Source organism: Canis lupus, chromosome 25 (genome assembly GCF_011100685.1).
Source record: "Canis lupus familiaris isolate Mischka breed German Shepherd chromosome 25, alternate assembly UU_Cfam_GSD_1.0, whole genome shotgun sequence".
In the NCBI taxonomy this organism is placed as follows: Eukaryota; Metazoa; Chordata; class Mammalia; order Carnivora; family Canidae; genus Canis; species Canis lupus.
The window spans coordinates 43614414-43636125 of record NC_049246.1 but is presented as its reverse complement, the minus strand read 5'-3'; positions in this window follow the sequence as shown (position 1 = coordinate 43636125).

Below are 21712 nucleotides of genomic sequence, written 5' to 3'. Positions count from 1 at the left end.
CAGCCAGAAGGCAGCAATCTACAAACCAGGAGGCAGGTCCTCACCAGACACTGAACCCACCTGGGCCTTGATCTTGGACTTCCCAGCCTCTAGAACCGTGAGAAATAAGTTTCTGTTGGGAGTGCCTGGGTGACTCAGTCAGTGGAACACGTGACTCTTGATCCTGGGGGTGGTAAGTGTGAGCCCCACGTTGGGCATAGAGTTTACTTAAATCTTTTTCCAATGTTCATAAGCAGCCCCCCCACCTGCTCTGGTCTATGGTGCTCTGTAATAGTGGTCCGAATAGACTGAGACAGAAATTTGTGCTGAGAAGCAGGGGGCTGTTGTAGCAAACACTTAAACATGTGGACGCAGCCCTAGAACTAGGTTATGGGCAGAGGCAGGGAGAGTCTGAGCTGTGGGCTCAGAGAAGCTCAGTGCTGTGAAGATGTTTAAGGATGATTCTGGAGAAAGCTAGAAAGGAAGGGAGACCTCTGGAGTGAAATCCTCAGTTTTCTCAGAGAACCTCCAATAATCCTGAATTTACTTTTTTTTTTTTTCTTTTCTGAATTTACTATTGATAGTAAAAGCATTTTGATACGATCTCAGGTGGAAACAAGGACCGTGTTATTGGAAACTGGAGGGAAGGTGAACCTTGTTATAAAGTGGCAAAAAAACTGGGCTGAATTGCGATAGTGTTCTAATGTTTTCTGGAAGGTAGAGTTTGTGAGCAATGGAATCGGAAGGATTTGAAGCAATTTCTTCCTTTTTTTTTTCCCATTGAAGTATTATATTTACATGTATGTATTACATCCTTAGAAAAAGAATCCCAGAAGTTTCCCTCCTGCATGTGTGTGTGTGTTTAAAAGATTTTACTTATTTATTCACGAGAGACAAGGCAGAGACACAGGCAGAGGGAGAAGCAGACTCCTTGTAGGAGCCCGATGTGGGACTCGATCCTGGAACTCCGGGATCACACCCTGTGCCAAAGGCAGACACTCAACTACTAAGCCAAAGGCAGACGCTCAACCACTGAGCCACCCAGGCATCCCCCTCCGGTGTGTTTTCATCTTGCTTCTTCATGGTCCACGATGCCAACTGGGGTTGTCAGTACCATGAAACCAAACTGGTGGGACAGGAGCAGATTATTCTGCTATTTTTCTAGATCTTTGGGGTGGTACATCAAGTCTGAGGCTGATCATTCCACACTTATTTAACCTGCCCTGTGGGGTTCACAACAATTTTCCCACCCCTTGAGAATCAATGATTTCAAATTTTCCAATGTAACTATGCTTCATCATCACAGTTAGGAACCGGATGATGACTTTGGAGCATGGCCTAATAAAAACCTGGTATTTGCCTCTCTTTTCTGCATCATTAATGCTCTTGAGAGCATCTACCAGGACACTCATGCGCACCATTATGGTGGCACGAAAACAGCAGAAACTGAAGCAATTTCTTTTTTTTTTTTTTTTAATTTTTTTTTTATTTATTTATGATAGTCACACAGAGAGAGAGAGAGAGAGAGTCAGAGACATAGGCCGAGGGAGAAGCAGGCTCCATACACCGGGAGCCTGATGTGGGATTCGATCCCGGGTCTCCAGGATCGCGCCCTGGGCCAAAGGCAGGCACCAAACCGCTGCGCCACCCAGGGATCCCAACTGAAGCAATTTCTAAGCAAAATATTGAAGGTGTGGCTTGGTTGCTTTGATGGTTTATAGTAGACTTTGAAAGGAGGGAACTAACTTAAAGATGGAATTATTAAGCTAAAGGGAATTAGAACTTAAAGATCTGGAAAATTCTCAGTCTATCCATACTGCAAAGAATGAGAAAGTGTGGATTTTTTATGGTTTCAGGTCTCACACTTAGCTCTTTACATCTTGCGAGGTTTTTTTGTATGTGTATCATGTTAAAAAGTGGTCCAATTTCATTCTTTTGCATGTAGCTATCCAGTTTTCCCAGCACCATTTATTTATTTTTTAAAAGATTTTATTTATTTATTCATGAGAGACACACAGAGAGAGGCAGAGACATAGGCAGAGGGAGAAGCAGGCTCCCCATGGGGATTCTGATGTGGGACTTGATCCCAGGACCCCGGGATCCAACCTGAGACTAAGGCAAATGTTCAACCACTGAGCAACCCAAGTGCTCTATTTTCTGTTTTGATTACCAAAGCTTTGTTGTATATCTTAAAACCTGGGATTGTGATGCCCAGCTTTGTTCTTCTTTTTCAAGATTGCTTTGGCTATTTGGGGTCCTCTGTGGTTCCATACAAATTTTGCTATTATTGGTTCTAGTTCTGTGGGAAAATGCTGTTGGTATTTTCTTTTAAGATTTTATTTTATTTATTTGAAAGAGAGAGAGAGAGAGCATGAGCAGTGGGGAGGAGTGGAAGGAGAGGGAGAAGTAGACTCCTGCTGAGCAGGGAGCCCAGTGTGGGACTTGGTCCTAGGACCGTGGGATCATGACTTGAGCCAAAGGCAGACGATTAACCAACTGAGCCACCCAGGTGCCCCTCTGTTGGTTTTTTTTTTTTTTTTTTTTTAAATTTATGATAGTCATACAGAGAGAGAGAGAGAGAGAGGCAGAGACACAGGCAGAGGGAGAAGCAGACTCCATGCACCAGGAGCCTGACGTGGGACTTGATCTCGGGTCTCCAGGATCGCGCCCTGGGCCAAAGGCAGGCGCCAAACCACTGCGCCACCCAGGGATCCCCTCTGTTGGTATTTTGATAAGGATTTCATTGAATCTGTAGATTGCTTTGGACACTATGGACATTTTAACAATAATTATTTTGTTAGGGATGTCTGGGTGGCTCAGTGGTTGAGCTTTTGCCTTTGGCTCAGGTCATGATCCCGTAGTCCTGGGATCATAGTCCCACATCGGGCTCTCTGCAGGGAGCCTGCTTCTCCCTCTGCCTGTGTCTCTGCCTCTCTCTCATGAATAAATAAATACAATCTTTTTAAAAATAATTATTTTGCTAATTTTTTAGTAAGCTCTCAGCCCAACATGGGGCTTGAACTCAGGACCTCGTGATTAAGACTTGAACGCTCAGGGATCCCTGGGTGGCTCAGCAGTTTAGGGCCTGCCTTTAGCGCAGGGCATGATCCTGGAGCCCCGGGATTGAGTCCTGCATCAGGCTCCCTGCATGGAGCCTGCTTCTCCCTCTGCCTCTCTCTCTCTGTCTAATGAATAAATAAATTTTAAAAAATAATAAAAAAAAAAAAGACTCAAATGCTCTACCAACTGAGCCAGCCAGGTGCCCCCATGTTAACAATATTAATTCTTGCAACCATGAACATGGAATATCTTTCCTTTTTTTTTTTCTTTTTAAGCTTTTATTTATTTGAGAAGGAGCAAAGAGGGAGGAAGAGGGACAAGCAGACTCAATGCTGAGTGCAGGGCTCGATCCCATGACTCAGATCAGGACCTGAGCCCAAACCAAGAGTCAGACACTTAACCGACTGAGCCACCCAGGCTCCCCCCTCCTTTTTGGAGTATCTTTCCATTTTCAGCAAGTGTGCTGGGAAGAGAACACTGAGGGTGTGGCCAAGCAAATGTTTGACATCATCAGGGCTGTTGCTCCTTCACAGGCACAGGGTGCGAGGGCTGCTGAGGGGGGAATGCAGGTCCGTGTCCGGCATCTGAGCGGCTGCCAGCGTGGGGCCTGAGTGTGACAGTGGGCACAGCTGCACATTGCAGGCTCGCCGCCTGCACTCCTTGTGACACGGGATGAATAATCTCCATCTTCTCCCTGTTCAAGGGGGCTGGAGGGGCAGGGAATAACAAGAGATCCATAAACCCCTGAGTATTCCTTGGAAAAGTGCAGACCCAGACAAGCCTCCTTGCACTTGTGCTCTTTGTTAGGAAGGGGGCTGGGGCAGCAGGTTGTATTCCGTTAGACCTGGGTGCTTCCCCTCGGGTTATCGGCTAAGGAGCACTCGCCACAGGTGGGAGAAGCAGCCAGGCACCTAATCCTTCCAGCTACTCCACTGTCTCTGGATAGGTGCGCATCTAGCATTACACCCATTTTACACGTGGGGAAGCTGAGCCTCAGAGGGAGTAAGTGGCTCATTCAAAGTCACACTATTCATAAGCACTGAATCTGGGTTTTGAATTCTGACTTTGGAACACAAGCTCTCCCCCACCTTATATCCAGGGTGGGATATTAAAAATATCAAATCACTGGCATGGCAAGGCCACTGGATAATACAGACAGGGGCCGACCCTAATCATCACATCAGTAGGTAACAGCTGGTATCACTTCTCCTGAGCACCAGGCTCAATGCTCGTTAAGTATTTCTTCTCATGAGACCTCTGCTGCCATGTCAGAGGCCACTGGGCAAACCCAAATTGGTTGGGGTGGGAGGAGCCAGTTGGTTCACCCTTGTACCTTGTCAAAGAATCGTGGAGAAGACCGCTGGTTGCTCATCCTAGTAGCCTTTCTTCTTTGGTGTCAGAATCACAATTTTATTCAGGTGGCTACGTGCTCAGCCAAAAGAATACATTCCCAGGGCAGCCCCGGTGGCTCAGTGGTGTAGCGCCGCCTTCAGCCCAGGGCATGATCCTGGAGACCTGGGATCGAGTCCCATGTCAGGCTCCCTGCATGGAGCCTGTTTCTCACCTCTGCCTGTGTCCCTGCCTCTCTCTCATGAATAAATAAATAAAATTTATATATATATATATATTCCCAGCCTTCCTTGCAGCTAGGTAAGAGCTTCCATCAGGGAGATGTAACGGAAAGTACTGAGTGGAGTTTGGAAGACTTAGAAAGACTAAGTACACAGCAAGCAAGCTCAATGGCATCTGCGTGACTCTAGAGCACAAACTATCTCCCACCCCACCCACCCCCGCCTTGATATCATCTCATGGATAGCCTGTGGCCCATTAACACTGTCAGGCACTCTTCATAGGTCTTGAAGCCAAGATCCTAGTCCTTCTCTTCTATTGGAATTCGACTTTTGATTCTACACTTTGGACTTTATACTTACCCTGCTTAAATCTCACATGCCTTGGGGCACTGGCTGCCCTGTTGGTTGAGCACCTGCCTTTGGTTAGGTCATGGTCCCCGGGTCCTGGGATCGAGCCCCACATTGGGCTCCCTGCTCAGCGGAGAGCCTGCTTCTCCCTCTGCCTCTGCCTGCTGCTCTCCCTGCTTGTGTTCTCTCTCTGTCAAATAAATAAAATCTTAAAAAAAAATCTCACATGCCTTAAGAATCTGTGCCAAGGAAAGAGAAAGTAGAATAAAGAGAGATTAATGTCAAAGAGCAGAGATGATTATTAAAATTTAGGGACAAAATATTATTTATTTACACATAAATATTAGACAGCATTGGTGTAGAACATAATGTATATCTATCTCGTTATATGAAATATATGTATGTACTCGTATATAAGAAAATATATCTAAGAATTTTTTTCCCCCTTAATTTAGTTTGAAAGTTTCTTGCTTTGGGGCACCTGGGTGGCAAAGTGGTTGAGCGTCTGCCTTCAGCTCAGATTGTGATCCTGGGGTCCTGGGATTGAGTCTCCCATCGGGCTCCTCGTGGCGAGCCTGCTTCTCCCTCTGCCTCTGCCAGCCCCCTCTGTCTCTCATAAATAAGTAAATAAATAAAATCTTAAAAAATAAAAAGCAGGATACATTATTTCACACACACTACGTGTATTTGCCAATACTCTCAGCTGGAAGCAATGGAAACCCAACTCCGACTGGCTTAAGCTCAATATAATAGTAAAAAAGGAATTTGTTGATTCACAGAAACCTATGAAGTCTAAGGGAAAACTTCCCTACAGCAGGGGCTCAGTGTAATGTCAAGGCTCCATCTTCTCTCGCTCCCTCTCCTATCTCCCCTTTCTCACTGATGCTAGATTTTTAAAAAATTTTTCACTCTTTTTTTAAAAGATTTTATTTATTTATTCATGGCAGACAGAGAGAGGGAGAGAGAGAGAGAGACAGAGACACAGGCAGAGGGAGAAGCAGGCTCCATGCAGGGAGCCCGATGTGGGACTCGATCCAGGTCTCCAGGATCAGGCCCTGGGTTGAAAGTGGCACTAAACCGCTGAGCCACCGGGGCTGCCCCTGATGCTGGATTTGTAGGAGGATGTCCTTGGTGTGCAGGCTGCCAGCGGCTGTGGGCCAACACAGAGACGCCGCTAGTTACGTAGTTGTGGTGAACCTCAGGGCTGGGCCCTGTGGGCTCCTGGGTCCTTCTCCGGAGGGATCTCCACAGCCTGCCAACCACATCCTAGTTGGTCAGGCCTGCAGTGGGGGCATGGGGTCAGCCCCACTGACACAGAAGGCCTGCAAGTGGTATCGGAGTAGGTCCCTGAAGGATTCTTTGGGGTGCTGTACCCCAAAGAAGACAGATGGATGCTGGGTGGGGAACACAGACAAGATCCACTCTACGGTGAGTGCAGACACAAAGAAGAGACTCCACTGGGGAAAAGCTGACAGGAAATAAAGCAAATTGCCCAAACGCTATTCCGATTATTGTAACAAAATCAGAAAATACATATAAGAAATAATAAAAGGGCTCAGTCTGTTGAACTTCCAACTCTTGATTTTGGCTCAGGTCATGGCCTCAGGCTCCTGGGGTCGAGCCCTGGGTTGGGCTCTGTGCTCAGTGGGGAGCCTGCTTGGGATTCTTTCCCTCTTCCTCTACCCTTCCCAACCCCCCTCACATGAGCATGCACTCTCTCTCTCTAAATAAATAAGTGAATGAAATTTTTAAAAAATATTTTATTTATTCATGAGAGAGAGAGAGAGTCAGAGACATAGGCAGAGGGAGAAACAGGCTCCTTGCAGGGAGCCTGGTGTGGGACTTGATCCCCGGACCTGGGATCACACCCTGGGCCAAAGGCTGATGCTCAACTGTCAGTGAGGAGGGCTCCAGCAAGGCTCCGCCCATCAAACCTGAAGGGGTGTCCTTGGGTGGGGGTAAAGCCACAGGATAGCAGGAGCTTCAGCCTGTCTTGGAGTGTTGCTGTTGGAATCGGACACAGGAGCACCTGCTTCTTCATAACCGCAGACCTACTGGGCGTGCCCAGTAAGCCCCCCAAACCCATACAGCGGTCTGCGGTGGTGTGCAGTCGGCTTGCACCCGCCTGCTGGCCGCTTTTCTTCCCAGCTCTGCGTTCCGTCATGCCAGGCTGCCAGCTGGAAACCAGCCTTGGTGGGATTATTGACACTGTGGAAAGCAGCTACCAATCAGGGTGTTTTTTTTTTCCCCCAGTGAATTGGTGGTTTACTGGCACACTACTGAATCTGATTACAATCTTTTCCCAACAGGGAGGCTGTTGGCCCTGCCCTTGGAAGCAGATGACCATCAGGGTTCCCTTCTGAGGAGGGCCACTCTCTGTGACTCCCCAGAGTGCCACACAGCAAGGCAATTGGTGTTGCAGCCAAGGTTAAATTGGAGCAGGCCACCTGCCTTCAAGTCCTGCTGTTGCTCTAATGATGTGTGTGCCCTAAGGCAAGTCACTTAGAATCGCTGTGCTTCAGTCCCTCCATCTGTAACATGGGATAATGATAGTCTACCTGTGGAATGATGAAAAATACGTATTTGCTCTTCATCCTGGTTTCCTGGCACAGTGCTCCTAAAACCCGTGGAATTTCATGGTAGGAGTGGCTTGTGTTACTAATAATGAGCCCCTTTGGATCCTACCTGGGTTTATGCTAATAAGGGGGCTAGAGAGCCTCGGGGTGGGGATTTGCATCTCGAGGAACCAGTGCTTTGGAACTCCCAGCCCCATGCCCTGACCTGGATGGAAAGGCGCAGGAGATTGAGTTAATCACCAAAGGCCAAGGATTTAATCAGTCATGCCTACACAATGAAGCTTTCATAAAAACCCTGAAACCAGGAGGCTAAGGGAGCTTCTGGGCTGCTGAACACATCCACATGTGGGGAGGGTGGCCACCCTGACTCCAGGGGGACTGAGGCTCCTGCTCTGGGGACCTTCCCCCCTTCACCCCATGTACCTCTTCATCTGGCTGTTCATTTAGCTCCTTTGTGCTAAACTGTAGTCCTGAGTCCAGTGTTTTCCTGAGTTCTGTGACTCGTTCTAGTGATCATGAAGGGGCCGAGCAGAACTGCAGGTGACCTGGGGACCCATTTGAAGGGGACCCCCTCACCTGGGCGGTCTGTGCTGACTCCTTAGTTCCAGCTGGGTTGGCCCAGCAGCCCTGATGCAGGAATGCAAGGAGGTGATGGAGATAAAGCTCTTAGGAAGCACAGAGCCTTGGGGAGGGTTGGACAGCGTGTCCACGATGACAATGAGCCATCTTCTTCCATTTTGGACAGGCTGCCTGCCAACAGGGCTCATGGATGAGTTGCTTTTTCAAGGAGTCTCTTCAAGTGAGCCCTGGAGTCCCTTGGAGGGTCTGTGGTGACTCCCAGGGCCTCCCCAGACCTCATTCATTGGAAATGCATCCCCTGCCCCATGAATAATATTCCTATAGTTGCTGTAGTGAATGAATAATTAGCTTTGCTTGCATGATGAAGGGTGGGGTGTGCTCCAGGGCAATGTGCTTTTGCAGGCTCCCTGGGGATTCTGGTAGCAACCACCCCCACCCCTCCCCAGGACCTTTCCCCTTTGAGGTAGGCTTGCCCGAGACCCTCTGCTGCACTAGCATGTGGGTGATGGGAATCATCTATTTGGAGCACCCATAGTGAGGAGGGAACATAGTAAGGGAGAAAGTCTGGCCCAGTCCAGCTCTAGGGGTGGGCCTGATGATCTAAGCTATTTCCCTGAGGGGTTCACTGAAGGCACAGGCCTTCATGCAATGCTAGCCATGGAGTCATGAGAGCGAGGTGAGTTCTGCTAGAGATTCTGGGAGGTTTCTTTACTCATTAGAAGACCCAGGAAGAGGTAGTCCTCCTCTGATCTTGTACATGATCACATTTAGTTGGGCCTCTTATAACCATGAGGGCACCTGGCATAAGAAAAAAGTCCCCACACAGAGAGTAGTGGAACCATGGGGATTGTAGAAAAGTAGGGTAAAGCCTTGATCAAACACCCAACCACTAGATTTCCTATGATGAGAGATGATTTGTTTTCAAGTTGTTTCAGCAAGTTGAGCCAGGGCTTTCCATTACTAGCAACCAAAGGCACCTTAAGGACCAGCATCCCTAGCCTGAAAGTCATCCAAGGAACCTGAGCTGTGGAGGCCCCACCATCCTCTCTCCAGAATGCCGTGGGACCTCAGGCTACCACGGCCACTGCTCTTAAGTCATTCATTTCCCTTCTGTCTGGGGTTCAGAGTTCTCTATCCCGAGACTTCTGCCCACACTGGTCCGGAAATCACCCCACAGGGTCCCTCCCACAGCCTGCCTTGAATTCTTCCCTGCACTGGCACTCAGCAAAAGCCACCACTGTGGAGGGGACACTGCAGGGCTCATCAAAAAAAGCAAAAGCTGTCATTTCTCCCCAGAGTCTAAGGAACAGAACTATAAATCAATCTAGTCAACTGGCATCTATAGTGGGTTGAATTGTGCCCCTCCCCCAAGATATGTCCTTACCCTAACCCCTGGAACCTGTGAATGTAACCTTCTTTGGAAAAAGGGTCTTTGCAGATATAATTAAATTAAGGGTCTTGAGGGACGCCTGGGGGGCTCAGTGGTTGAGCGTCTGCTTTTGGCTCAGGTCGTGATCCTGGGGTCCTGGGATCGAGTCCCACATCAGGCTCCCTGCATAGAGCCTGCTTCTCCCTCTGCCGGTCTCTGCCTCTCTCTCTGTGTCTTTCATGAATAACTAAATAAAATCTTTAAAAAATTTTAAATTAATTAACTAGTTAAGGGTCTTGAGGTCATCCAGAATTAAGATAGGTCCTAAATCCAATGACTAGTATCTTTATAAGACAGAAGCATTCTGTATTTTCTTAGATTTTGTAAGTCTGTTTAGCATCTTTCAATCACAGGGTCAAATTATTGGCCAGAGTATTTACCTCTGTCTCCTGCAAGTCAGCTTGCCAGGAACCCTCTGTTCTGGAGCAGATGGGTTACCTAAGGCTAAACCCCCACCCTGCCCTCCTTTTTTTGGTTAAAGATTTTATTTATTTATTTGATAGAGAGAAAGAGCACAAGCAGGGGGAAAGGCAGAGGGAGAAGCAGTTTCCCGCTGAGCAGGGAGCCTGATGTGGAGCTGGATCCCAGGACCTGAGACGAAGACAGAGGCTTAAACCACTGAGCCACCCAGGCACCCCCCATCCCACCAATCTTCTTATCTCTTACTCACCCAGGCACCACCCATTTCTTATCTCTTTACTCACCAAGCCAATATTGCCCCTGCCCCAAGTCATTCCAGGACCAGGTACCAGCAACTAGAGACCACTCCTATAGCCCAAAGCTTGTTGGAATTATTCGAACTAGTCATTCCTTTTTTTCTTTTTTAAGATTTTATTTATTTATTCATGAGAAACACACACACACACACACACACACACACACACACAGAGGCAGAGACACAGGCAGAGGGAGATCGATGCGAGACTCGTTCCCAGTACCCCAGTATCATGCCCTGGGCTGAAGGCAGGTGCCAAACCACCCAGGCATCCCAAACTAGCCATTCCTAAATTCTTTACCCTGCCTTGCCTTGACCTTCCCAAAGAAACTGCAGTTAAGGCTCTGGTCTGTGCCTTCCTCTCACTTCTGTCTTCTGCTCCTGACCAGCTTGAGGTTTCCCATGTGGCCCTGTGTGGCGGGGATGCCCCTTCTCTCAGCAAGTGTAAGTAATACATTCTTTCATTGGCAGTGACCTCTCCCGTGTTATCTTCTAGTCACCTCCATACATTAAAATCCCTGGGGTACAGATGACACAATATGAGAGAAGGAGAAGGGAGTGATCTCATGCCAGGAACCTCCAGAAGCTGCAAGAGGCAGGAAGGATTCTAACCTAAGGCTTTGGGGGGTGGTGGCGGCGGCGGGGATAACCCTGCAGACACTGTGATTTCGGGCTGACCTCTGCAACTGTAAGAGAATAGTTTTCTGTGGTTGTAAGGCCCCCAGTTGTGGTAATTTGTGGCAGCCCCAGGAAGCTAACAGAGCAGTGAACAATGATGACTGGTTATTGGGTCTTCACTCTCAACACACACACACACACACACACACACACACACACACACACAGACACTGCACTACTTAATCCTCCCAACAAGGCCTGTGGTAAATACCATTATCCCATTTCAGAAATGAGAAGTGTGGCTCAGTCAGGGCAAGAGCTGGGATGTGAACCGGCCATCTGGCCACGCCCATAACCAGGGCTCTTAACCACCACACGATCCTGTGAGCTAACCTTATGGAACCAGCACCCCTTTAAAGCAGGTCAGAATTCGCTTCCATAAACCTGTGCAATCACATGGGGAAACACAAGTCCTCTCCCCTATCTCAGGGTCTCTATGGCTGCCACCCACTCTCTACACCTGCTGTGATGTGCACTGTTCACCATGGTCACTGCTCTGGCTGTTACCACCCCTGGCTCTACGGCTGCTCCTGGGAGTGTGGGTCTGGAGACTTCTGGAGCTCTGCTGCCCTGCCCATACGTCCCCCGTGACGGTGTCCACCTTGAGGACGGTGTCCACCTTGAGGAGGGTGGTGCACATGGACCCTGAGACCACCTTGGGGACCTGGGAAGGGCCCTGGGGGTCTGCCTCTTTGGGTGGCTGTTCCCTACGTGCTCAGTTCTAGCTCTTGGCTCCCAGGACAGCCTCTCTGAATATCGGCACTCCAAGCGGGAGGTGGGGGGGAGGGGGGCTTCACATTCTGCATCTTCCAGAACTCCCACTTCCTACATGTTGAAGACACCGAGGAGATGGAGCACCCTAGAGCTCCATTAGCAGATGGTATGGGGAATTCCACTTAGACACTGGATTTGTTTGGAAGAAATAGGTTAATAAGCCCCATGGGGTGGGGACGGGACCCCAAAGGACTTCTCAAATGACAAAAAAAAAAAATAAATAAAACAGTTGCTACTCTGCTTTCTAAGGAGGTGGATGCTGATAGCTGAAGGTCTTTGTTTGGAAAAAGCTGGGTTTGGGCCAGAAGCCATACCAGCCAATTGTGCAGGAGAGAGGGAATGAGGGTTTTGAACTTCCTCAGGAATGAATGCCCAGTTACAGGTGGGCAGCAGGGGAGCTGCCATGAGAAGGGAGGCAAGGTCAGGCCCCAGGGGTGGAGCCAGGGAGGCTCAGGAGAAGGAAATCTCTATAGGGAAATTTTAAGTTATTTGCATGGAAGTCTCCAAGGCAAACTCGTCTTCTCCACAACATCAAAACTCACGTTTGTTTTTTAGGGCTTTTGTGTGAGTGCTGGCAGCCAGGGGACTGCAGGCCCTCAGGGAATGTGGGGTCCTTTAGGCTGATTGACTTGTAGCTGAGACTGCCCTTGAGGGCACAGAGAGCAGGGGCAGTGGAGGGCCGGGGTACAAAGTGGTGCTGGGACAACTGGTTAGGTTTTTGGAAAACCTTGGGTAAATTTCTCACTTTTGCTTCCAGATTTTATTTCGTTTTTATTATTTTTTTAAAGATTTTATTTATTTATTCATGAGAGACACACAGAGAGAGGCAAAGGCATAGGCAGAGGGAGAAGCAGGCTCCCTGTGAAGAGCCTGATGTGGGACTCAATCCCAGGCCTGTGGAATCATGACCTGAGCTAAAGGCAGAGATGCTCAACCACTGAGCCACCTAGGTGCCCTGCTTCCAGATTTTATTTTTTTTATTTATTTATTTATTTTTTTTAATATTTTTTTTTAATTTTTTTTATTTATTTATGATAGTCACAGAGAGAGAGAGGCAGAGACACAGGCAGAGGGAGAAGCAGGCTCCATGCACCGGGAGCCTGATGTGGGATTCGATCCCGGGTCTCCAGGATCGCGCCCTGGGCCAAAGGCAGGCGCCAAACCGCTGCGCCACCCAGGGATCCCCTGCTTCCAGATTTTAAAGAGGCAAATGCAAAGAAAGAAATCAAAGAGACAGTTTATAAATAAACTAAAAGAAAATGGCTCATTTGGGGAAGAAGTATTCTCTAAATGTAAAAGCCAGTAAAGAATTTCTGAAGGGAAAAAATAGACACAGGTCTAAAAACACTAAGAAACTTAAGAGCTTGGGACCCCTGGGTGGCTCAGCGGTTGAACAATGTCCACCTTTGGCTCAGGGCATGATCCTGGTCTGGGGATGGAGTCCCATATCAGGCTCCCTGCGAGAAGCCTGCTTGTCCCTCTGTCTATGTCTCTGCTTCTCTGTTTTTCAGAATAAACAAAATCTTTAAAAAAAAGATTAAGAGCAAATCACAATCTGGGTAAAAGTATTTGCTATAATACACAAAGGGTTAATGCCTATACTACTGTTGGGGAGGAAAAATTTCCTCTACTTTCCTAAGGTTCTTCTGGCTGTTCTAGGAATTAAATTGACACGAGACAGATTAGCAGGAGAAAAATCTAATTTAATTGCGGGAAGCCCACGTACAGGACAGATTCAAAAACAGAAAGATAAAATGAGGTATGCATGCCATCCTGAGCTAAGGAATGGGATAGGGGTCTGGGACTTCAGAGGGGAAGAGGGCAATTCACAGGACACTAAGAAGAGCAGATGTTTGGTAATTAGATGTTTGTCTGTCATACAGGTGGGTCACTCAGATAGATTTATCCCTGGCAATGACTCTTATTCTGGGAAAGACCCCCAATTTAGATCTTCTAGATAATTAAGGAAGGGGCAAAAGTTTCTCTTGAACTCACAGTGTCTCAATTGCCTTCAGCTCAAAATAGTCCATGTGCAAAAGTAGCACATTTGTGGGAGAATTGTTCAGAACCTTTTTATTATATAGAGCTTCCAAACAGATTGATAAGATACTATTAATACCCAATAACACTATATGCAAAAGACAAGAAATGACCATTTGCCAACGAAATCTAAATAACCAATAAACATGGGAAAATATTGGACTGTATTAGTAGTCTAAGAAATATGGTAAAAAAAACCCTAAGTTCTTTTTAGGTAGTGGGATTATAAATGACTTAATAAAATTGCTTTCTTTTGGTGAACTGCATTTTCTAAATTTTCTATAGTAACATTTATTACTTGCATTAAGATCCTGAAAGCACATGATACTGTCAAATGACATATGACTAGCCAGCGTCGGAGACTTCTAGTTTTGGTGGATCATGGGCAAATTTTTTTCGTTCAAGCTTTTGTGCATTTTTAACTTATATGATTCATTCATCCTTTCAGCAACAAGTAAATATCACTTTAAGTATTAGAACAAATTTGCAAGTTAAAATAAATTCCTTCTTCCTAACCTCCCAGGAAGTCTGGGCCCTGTATGCAAATAGGATTCCGGGGCCACCCAAACACCCACTCCCGAGCTGGAAGGCCAACTGAACTGAGAGCCTTTGCCTCCCACCTCCATCTCCAAAACAAAGGGTACTTTAGCCCTCCTCAAACCACACGTACACCCCCTCAGGCCACCCCAGGGTCTACCCTGAGGCCTCTCCACCCTCAGGTTTGGCCTGCCAGCTGCTGTAAGAGGACTCTGGGCAAGTGCCTGAGGGACCAGGGAGGAGGGAGTGGGCTACCCATGACCCTCAGATGCTGGCCTGGTGGCCATGCAGTGTCCTGAGGGGCTCTGGTGTAGACTAGCTTTGAGAGGTCAGAATCAAACTATGATCCCTCTGCCTACAAGTCCCACCATCCATCCTCATGTTACTCCTGGGTGTCTGTTCTGGACTGAATTATATCCCCTCAAAATTCACATGTTGAAGTCCTAACCCCCAGTAGCTTAGAACAAGACTGTATTTGGACAGTGGCCTTTAAAGAGGTAATTAAGTTAGAATGATGTCATTAGGGTGGGGTTTATTTTATTTTATTTTATTTTTTTAAAGATTTTAGATTTTTTTGAATTTTTATTTATTTATGATAGTCACACACAGAGAGAGAGAGAGGCAGAGACATAGGCAGAGGGAGAAGCAGGCTCCATGCACCTGGAGCCCGACGTGGGATTCGATCCTGTGTCTCCAGGATCGCGCCCTGGGCCAAAGGCAGGCGCTAAACCGCTGCGCCACCCAGGGATCCCGGTTTATTTTGTTTTAAAGAATTTATTTATTTATACTTGAGGGACACAGAGAGAGGCAGAGATATAGGCAGAGGGAGAAGCAGGGACTTGATTCTAGGAACCCAGATCACGACTGGAGCCAAAGGCAGGTGCTCAACCACTGAGCCACAGAGGCGCCCCTTAGGGTGGGCTTTAATCCAATGTGACTGGTGTCCTCATAAGAAGAGAAAATTTGGACATAGACACACATTGAGGGGAGGGAATGTGAACATGAAGGGCATCTGAAAACCAAGGAGAGATGGGGGACAGCCCTCCCTTTCTGGCCCTCAGGGGGAACCAACTCTGCCGACACCTTGATTTCTGACTCTGCCTCCAGAACTGTGAGAAAATATATTTCTGTTGTTCAAGACCTCTCCCAGTCCGTGGTACTTTGCTATGGCAGCCCCCGCTGATGAATAGAGAATCCTTGAGCATAGGGTTAGGCTCTCAAATAGATTCTCAAAGAGGTTAAAGATAGATGTCTGCTTGCAAAATCTGTATTACCCCATTTGAGAGACAAATTACCTACATGTCGTCGCAACACAGCCCCATGTGCCAAACGCACCTTCCCAGGAGTGTGCAGGTTCCCAGAATCTAGGATGTTGGCAAAACTCACCAACAGGGCCAGTCAGAGGCCAAACCATGGGATATGGTTGGGGGGGGTGGGTCACAGGGCTTTGCCCTCAGGCTTCCCAGCTCTCTGCCGGCCCCAGCCATCTGCTAGTCATCTATGGGGTACAGGGCTGGGGAGTGGGGGTGCATGTGGAGGGGACACGGCCTTGAGCCACCCCTCCGGCTTGCAGCTGTCACTCTGCATGGAGCCAGCTTTGCCCTGTCCGTGGGGCACCCTGCAGGCTGTGGTATCACATCTGACCCAGGGGATGATTGACCTGTCGGGACACGCTGTGCCTGCTGTCTGTTCCTACCGGGCCCTGTAACACAAAGTGAGTTGGGTGAGGGGTTTTTCCACCTCCGAGCGGGTGTCCCCAGCGGTACTGCTCTAAGGGAGAGCTACTCACTGCTCTATTGCTCTAAACGTGCAGTTAGAGCCTCCTTAGGTCAGGAAAGAACGATTTGGTGTAGCAGTGAAAAGCTTTGGGTCCCTCCCTAGAAAAATGCACATGCACAGACTCCCGGAGCCTTCCCCCTGAGATTTGAGCTGTTTCTGGTTATTTGCATTCCAGGGCCCTGCAGATGCCAGAAACTCACCTGCCCTGTGGCTTGTAGGCAAACAGAGGAGTGGACAGGTGGAGGGAGGTGGGACAGGGATGCAATCCGGGAGAAAGATGCCAAGGCAGGAAGGGTGATTCTGGAAGGGTCTCCCTAGAGGGAGGAAGAGCTCTCATTTCCTCCTAGAAGCCAAGCCAGTGGTGGAAGGTTCTGGGCAGGAAAGAGGCATGGAGGAAGCAGGGCTTAGGGAAGGCTTTGGGAGAAGGCCCCTAGAAGCATAGTGCTGTAAGAGCCAGCCTGCCTGCCATATTGCCACCATACACAAACATCATTTTTGCAAATGTTCCCCCAAAAGACTGGCCCTGTCTTTCAGGACACAGCAGGAAGAGCAGGAGCAGGAAGTCCTATCAGGTTTTGGGTGACTAGAACAGTAAGTCCTGAGGTGCCCAAGACAGGAAAGTGTTCATGGGGGACGGTCAGTAAGGGGTTTAGGAAATGGGGATTTGGGAAGCCAGCACTGTCAAGAGGAGACAGCGCTCTCCCTGGTGTATCTCCTGGAGGGTGGACTCCTAGAGGCATCCCACTCACTCCTGCTCTGAGCCCACACTCACTCAGCCACCTACTATTTCGGCTTCTGTAGTAGGTTGAACTGTGCCCCCCCCCCAACCCAAGACATGTCCACTCATAACCTCAGAATATGACTTTATTGGGAATAAATGTGTAGATGTAATTGTAAGAATTGTAATTGAGAATGAGACATGGGTGTGTGTGTGTGTGTGGGGGGGTGTTGGCAAATGAAGATGGAGAGGTGGAAGTGAAGTGAATGACACATCTTACAGGCTAAGGGTCACCCAGGGTGGCCAGCAGCCACCAGAAGTTTGGAGAGAGGCATGGAGCGAATTTTCCCTCAAAGCACAAAGAACCAATCTTGCTGACATCTTGGTTTTTGACATCTCGTCTCTAGAAACAGTGAAGAGAATAAAGCCACCCAGCTGGTGGTAGTTTATGACAACAGCCCCTAGAAACTAACGTGGCTTCATACGGTGATCGGAGGTGTAGGAAAAGGATCTCCTGTTTGAGTGATTTTGGGCAACACTGTGATAAACTATAGGCTTCTGGGCTGAGGAACCGCTCGGAGCCTGTGCAAGGAGGCCTCGGAGACTTATGGATTTCCAAGGAGGGCGCGGATCAGTATGAACACCCATTTCCCAAACATAATTAATCAAGGAACCCTGATGTCTTAGGTGGGCTGCCATAACAGAACACCCAGGCTAGCTGTTTGGACAACAGTTCTGGAGGCCACCAGTCCAAGATCGAGGTGTTAGGTTGGTTTCTGGTAAGTTTGCTGGCAGCCTTCCTGCCGTGTCCTCAGATGGACTCTTCCCTGTGCGTACACACAGCCAGCCAGAACTCTGGTGCCTCCTCCTCTTCTTGTAAAGACACAAGTCCTCTTGGATTAGGGTCTTATGCTTATGACCTCATTTAACCTTAATTAGTCCCTTTTTAAAAAAATGAGTTTTATGTATTTTTTTTTAAAGATTTTATTTATTTATTTGACAGAGAGAGAGGGAGGGGGAGAGAAAGAGAGGGAGAGGGAGAGAGCACAGGCAGGGGGTGCAGCAGGGAGAAGGAGAAGCAGGCTCCCCGCTGAGCAGGGAGCCCAGTGAGGGGCTCGATTCCAGGACCCTGGGATTATGACCTGAGCCGAGGGCAGATGCAAGACTGAACCACCCAGGCATCCTAATTTTATGTATTTTTTAATCCTCAAAATAACCCCCTGAGGATGGTCTTATTATCATCCCATTTGCAGATGAAGAATCCAGGGACACGTAAAGGATGAGCAACGTGCTCGAGATCATACAGCTGGAACACGGTGGTGCTGGATCTGTATGTGGGCAGTCTGGCTCCAGAGCCCGTATTCTTTCTTTTTTTTTTTTTTTAGGTAGGTTCCATGCCCAACATGGAGTTTGAACTTACAACCCGAGGTCAAGAGTCACATGCTCCATCTCCTGAGCCAGCCAGCCAGGCACCCCCAGAGTCTATATTTTGGTTCTGTTAGGCCTCATTTCATGCGAGAGTGACAATTTCTGGAACAGCATGCAGGACTGGAAATGTTGCTGTGGCCATTTTTCAGAAAATACAATCTGCTGACATCTGCGTTCTGATTTAACAAAAAGGAAAAGATCTTAAAAATCCCCAGTCCAGGGGCCTGGGCGTGGCTCAGTCGGTTGAGCATTTGCCTTTGGCTCAGGTCATGATCTTGGGGTCCTGGGATCCAGCCCTGAATTGGGGTCCCTGTTCAGCCGGGAGTCGGCTTCTCTGTCTCCCTATGCCACTCCCCCTGCTGGCGCTCTCTGTCTCTCTCTCAAATAAATAAATAAATAAAATCTAAAAAAAAAAAAAATCCTCTGTCCAGCAAACAAAACCCCCATCCACACATTCATCCAGCTGCGCATATAGGACTCTGTGTGTGTGCGTGCGCGTGTGTCTTACTTACTTACTTTCTTTTTTTTTTATTTAATTTAATTTATTTTATTTTATTTTATTTTTTTTAATTTTTATTTATTTATGATAGTCACAGAGAGAGAGAGAGGCGCAGAGACACAGGCAGAGGGAGAAGCAGGCTCCATGCACCGGGAGCCCGACGTGGGACTCGATCCCGGGTCTCCAGGATCGCGCCCTGGGCCAAAGGCAGGCGCCAAACCGCTGCGCCACCCAGGGATCCCTCTTTTTTTTTTTTTTAATGTGTCTTACTTTCTTAAAGGCTCTATCTCTGAATGACATCACACTGGGGGGGCGGGTTAGAGCTTCAATAGACCAATTTGGGGGGGATATAATTCAGCCCATAATATCTAACTCCATGGGACTGGTGTTCCACAGACACAACTGGGGAAAGGCACATTTATCTGACTTGAATTTGATCAGAGGGGTGATGGGGAGAGAGGCTGGGGCTGCCGTCCACCTCTGCTTGTATAAGGATGTGCTTGGTAGTGGCAGAGAGAAGAAAGAGCGTGTGGTAGATATTATTTTGGAGATCACGGTATTTTGCAGCTCCTCCTGTCAAAACATGGAGCCTCTATTCTCTACCCCCTGATCAGGGCTTGGCCATGTGACTTGCTTTGGTCAAGGCGACAGTAGGAAACAAGATAAAGCAGAGGCTTAAAAAGTGTTCCTGCACCAGAGCTTGGCTTCTCTTGCTCCTTTTGGAGCCTAGCTGCTAAGTGAAGAAGTCTGGCCTGTTTGATGATGAGATTAACGTGGCCCAGTTGCCCCCCATCACCCCAGCCAAACACCAGGTCCAGGAGTGGGGTCATGTGGGACCCAGACCTACCAGCTCCCAGCCCACCTGCCTGCTGACTGCAGCCACATAGTGAATGCTCAGAAGCCCAGCGGAAGAACCACTCTGCTTAGCCCAGCCCCTCAGGTATAGTAGTGATAGTGGTAATAATTGACCACTCAGTTTTTTTTTTTTAAAGATTTTATTTATTGATGAGACACACACACACACACACACACACACACACACACACAGAAGCACAGACACAGGCAGAGGGAGAAGCAGGCTCCATGCAGGGAGCCTGACATGGGACTTGATCCTGGCTCTCCAGGATCATGCCCTGGGCTGAAGGTGGCACTAAACCACTGAGCCACTCGGGCTGCTCTTACCGCTCAGTTTTGAGGTGGTTTGTTACATAGTAAAAAAGTCACATTAGATGAGACTGAGGACTGTCCCTGCTTTCTACAGAGTAATCTTTTCAGGATGCTGCTGTCTGTACCCTTCACAGTTTTACCGCAAAATCCTTCTTGCTGCCAGTCCTGCTGTGAAAAGCTTTCTAGCCTTTTTTCTAGGTGAAAAAGACCTTAAACTGCTAGCCCACAAAAATGGGATGTGAGCTTTATTAGGGGAGTCCCCCAAAGTAGCCACAAACTGGCTGTAGTGGAATTGAGTAAATGTTCTACATGATAGATAGCTAGGTGCCACATGTAAAAAATGATCTCTTGAATATTCTTGAATATCCCACTGGCAGGAGCTGGTGACATACTTAGGATTTTTTTTTTTTTAAGATTTTATTTATTTACTCATGAGAAACACAGAGGAAGGCAGAGACAGGCAGAGGGAGAAGCAGGCTCCCCGACTATCCTGGGGCTCGATCCCAGGACCCTGGGACCACGACCTGAGCTGGAGGCAGACGCTCAACCGCTGAGCCACCCAGGTGCCCTGAAACAGGTTTTACTTGCAAAGAAACTTCCCTTTGAAAAATGGCACCATCTTCTGAAGATCAAGCTGTGGCGACTGTCGTGGTGGTAGGGATGGTCACGGCAGGAGACCCCTGGGGAGAGCGGGTGGCGGGGACGCTCCAGGCGCCCTTCCAGCTGACCTGGCTCTCTGCTGCCCCCTAGTGCTGGTTCTGTGGCATCGCAGGAGGGGGCCCCCTCTTGATCCAGTCTCCCCGCAATAGGCGGCTGATCCCTTTCAGGGTCTGGATCTGAGCCCCAGACCCCACTGCGGAGCGTGAAGGGAGCAATGTTGTGCTCCATACCTCACGCCCAAAAGCTACACACTCACTGTCACTCCACAAAGCATCCAGCGGCAGGAGAACATGAATCATTAGCAACCACCGCCTCCTCTGGGGAAATTTTGTTTTGGGGTCTCATTCACATCATATTAGATGCACTGAAGGTCCCCACTAAATGAGAGTTCCATCTAAATTATATAAGAGTTGACTTGCAGGGCGCCTGGGTGGCTCAGCGGTTGATCTGTCTGCCTTTGGCTCAGGTGGTGATCCTGGGGTCCTGGGATCGAGTCCCACATCCGCTCCTCTTGAGAAGCCTGCTTCTCCCTCTGCCTGTGTCTTTGCCTCTCTCTCTGTGTGTCTCTCATGAATGAATAAATAAAGTTAAAAAAAAATGACTTGCATTGCAGTTGAGTCTGGAGGCTTGTTTTTGGTGGTCAAATACATACACATAAAATTGACCATTTTAATCATTTTACAGTGTGCAATTCAGCAGCATCAAGTACATTCACAGTGTAGTGCGACCAGCACCATATCTAGTTTCAGATCCTGTTCATCCCCCCAAATGGCAACCTGTACCGTCAAGTAGTCACTGCATTTGACTTCTGGACATTAGGTTATAATTTGTAAACACTTAAACATTTGGCTTTTATTATTAAATATTTATTAATTCAAGAATACACACTTCTATTTTCATATTGTAGTCGATTCATCTCTTTTTAAAGTCATGCATAAGTCTCACAGGACATCAGAAGCTGCTAGTTTAGATGTGTGCCTGGGGGTACAGACAGTGTGACTGGTGCTTCTCCATTTCTCCCTCCACGCCCCACCAAGACCCCCAGGACCCTGGTCCTGCTCCCTCCCAGGGCTCCCTGCCCTCTGCACTGCTATTGGCTATTGATTTTTTTAAAGATTCTATTTATTCATGAAAGACACAGAAAGAGGAGCAAGGACATAGACAGAGGGAGAGGC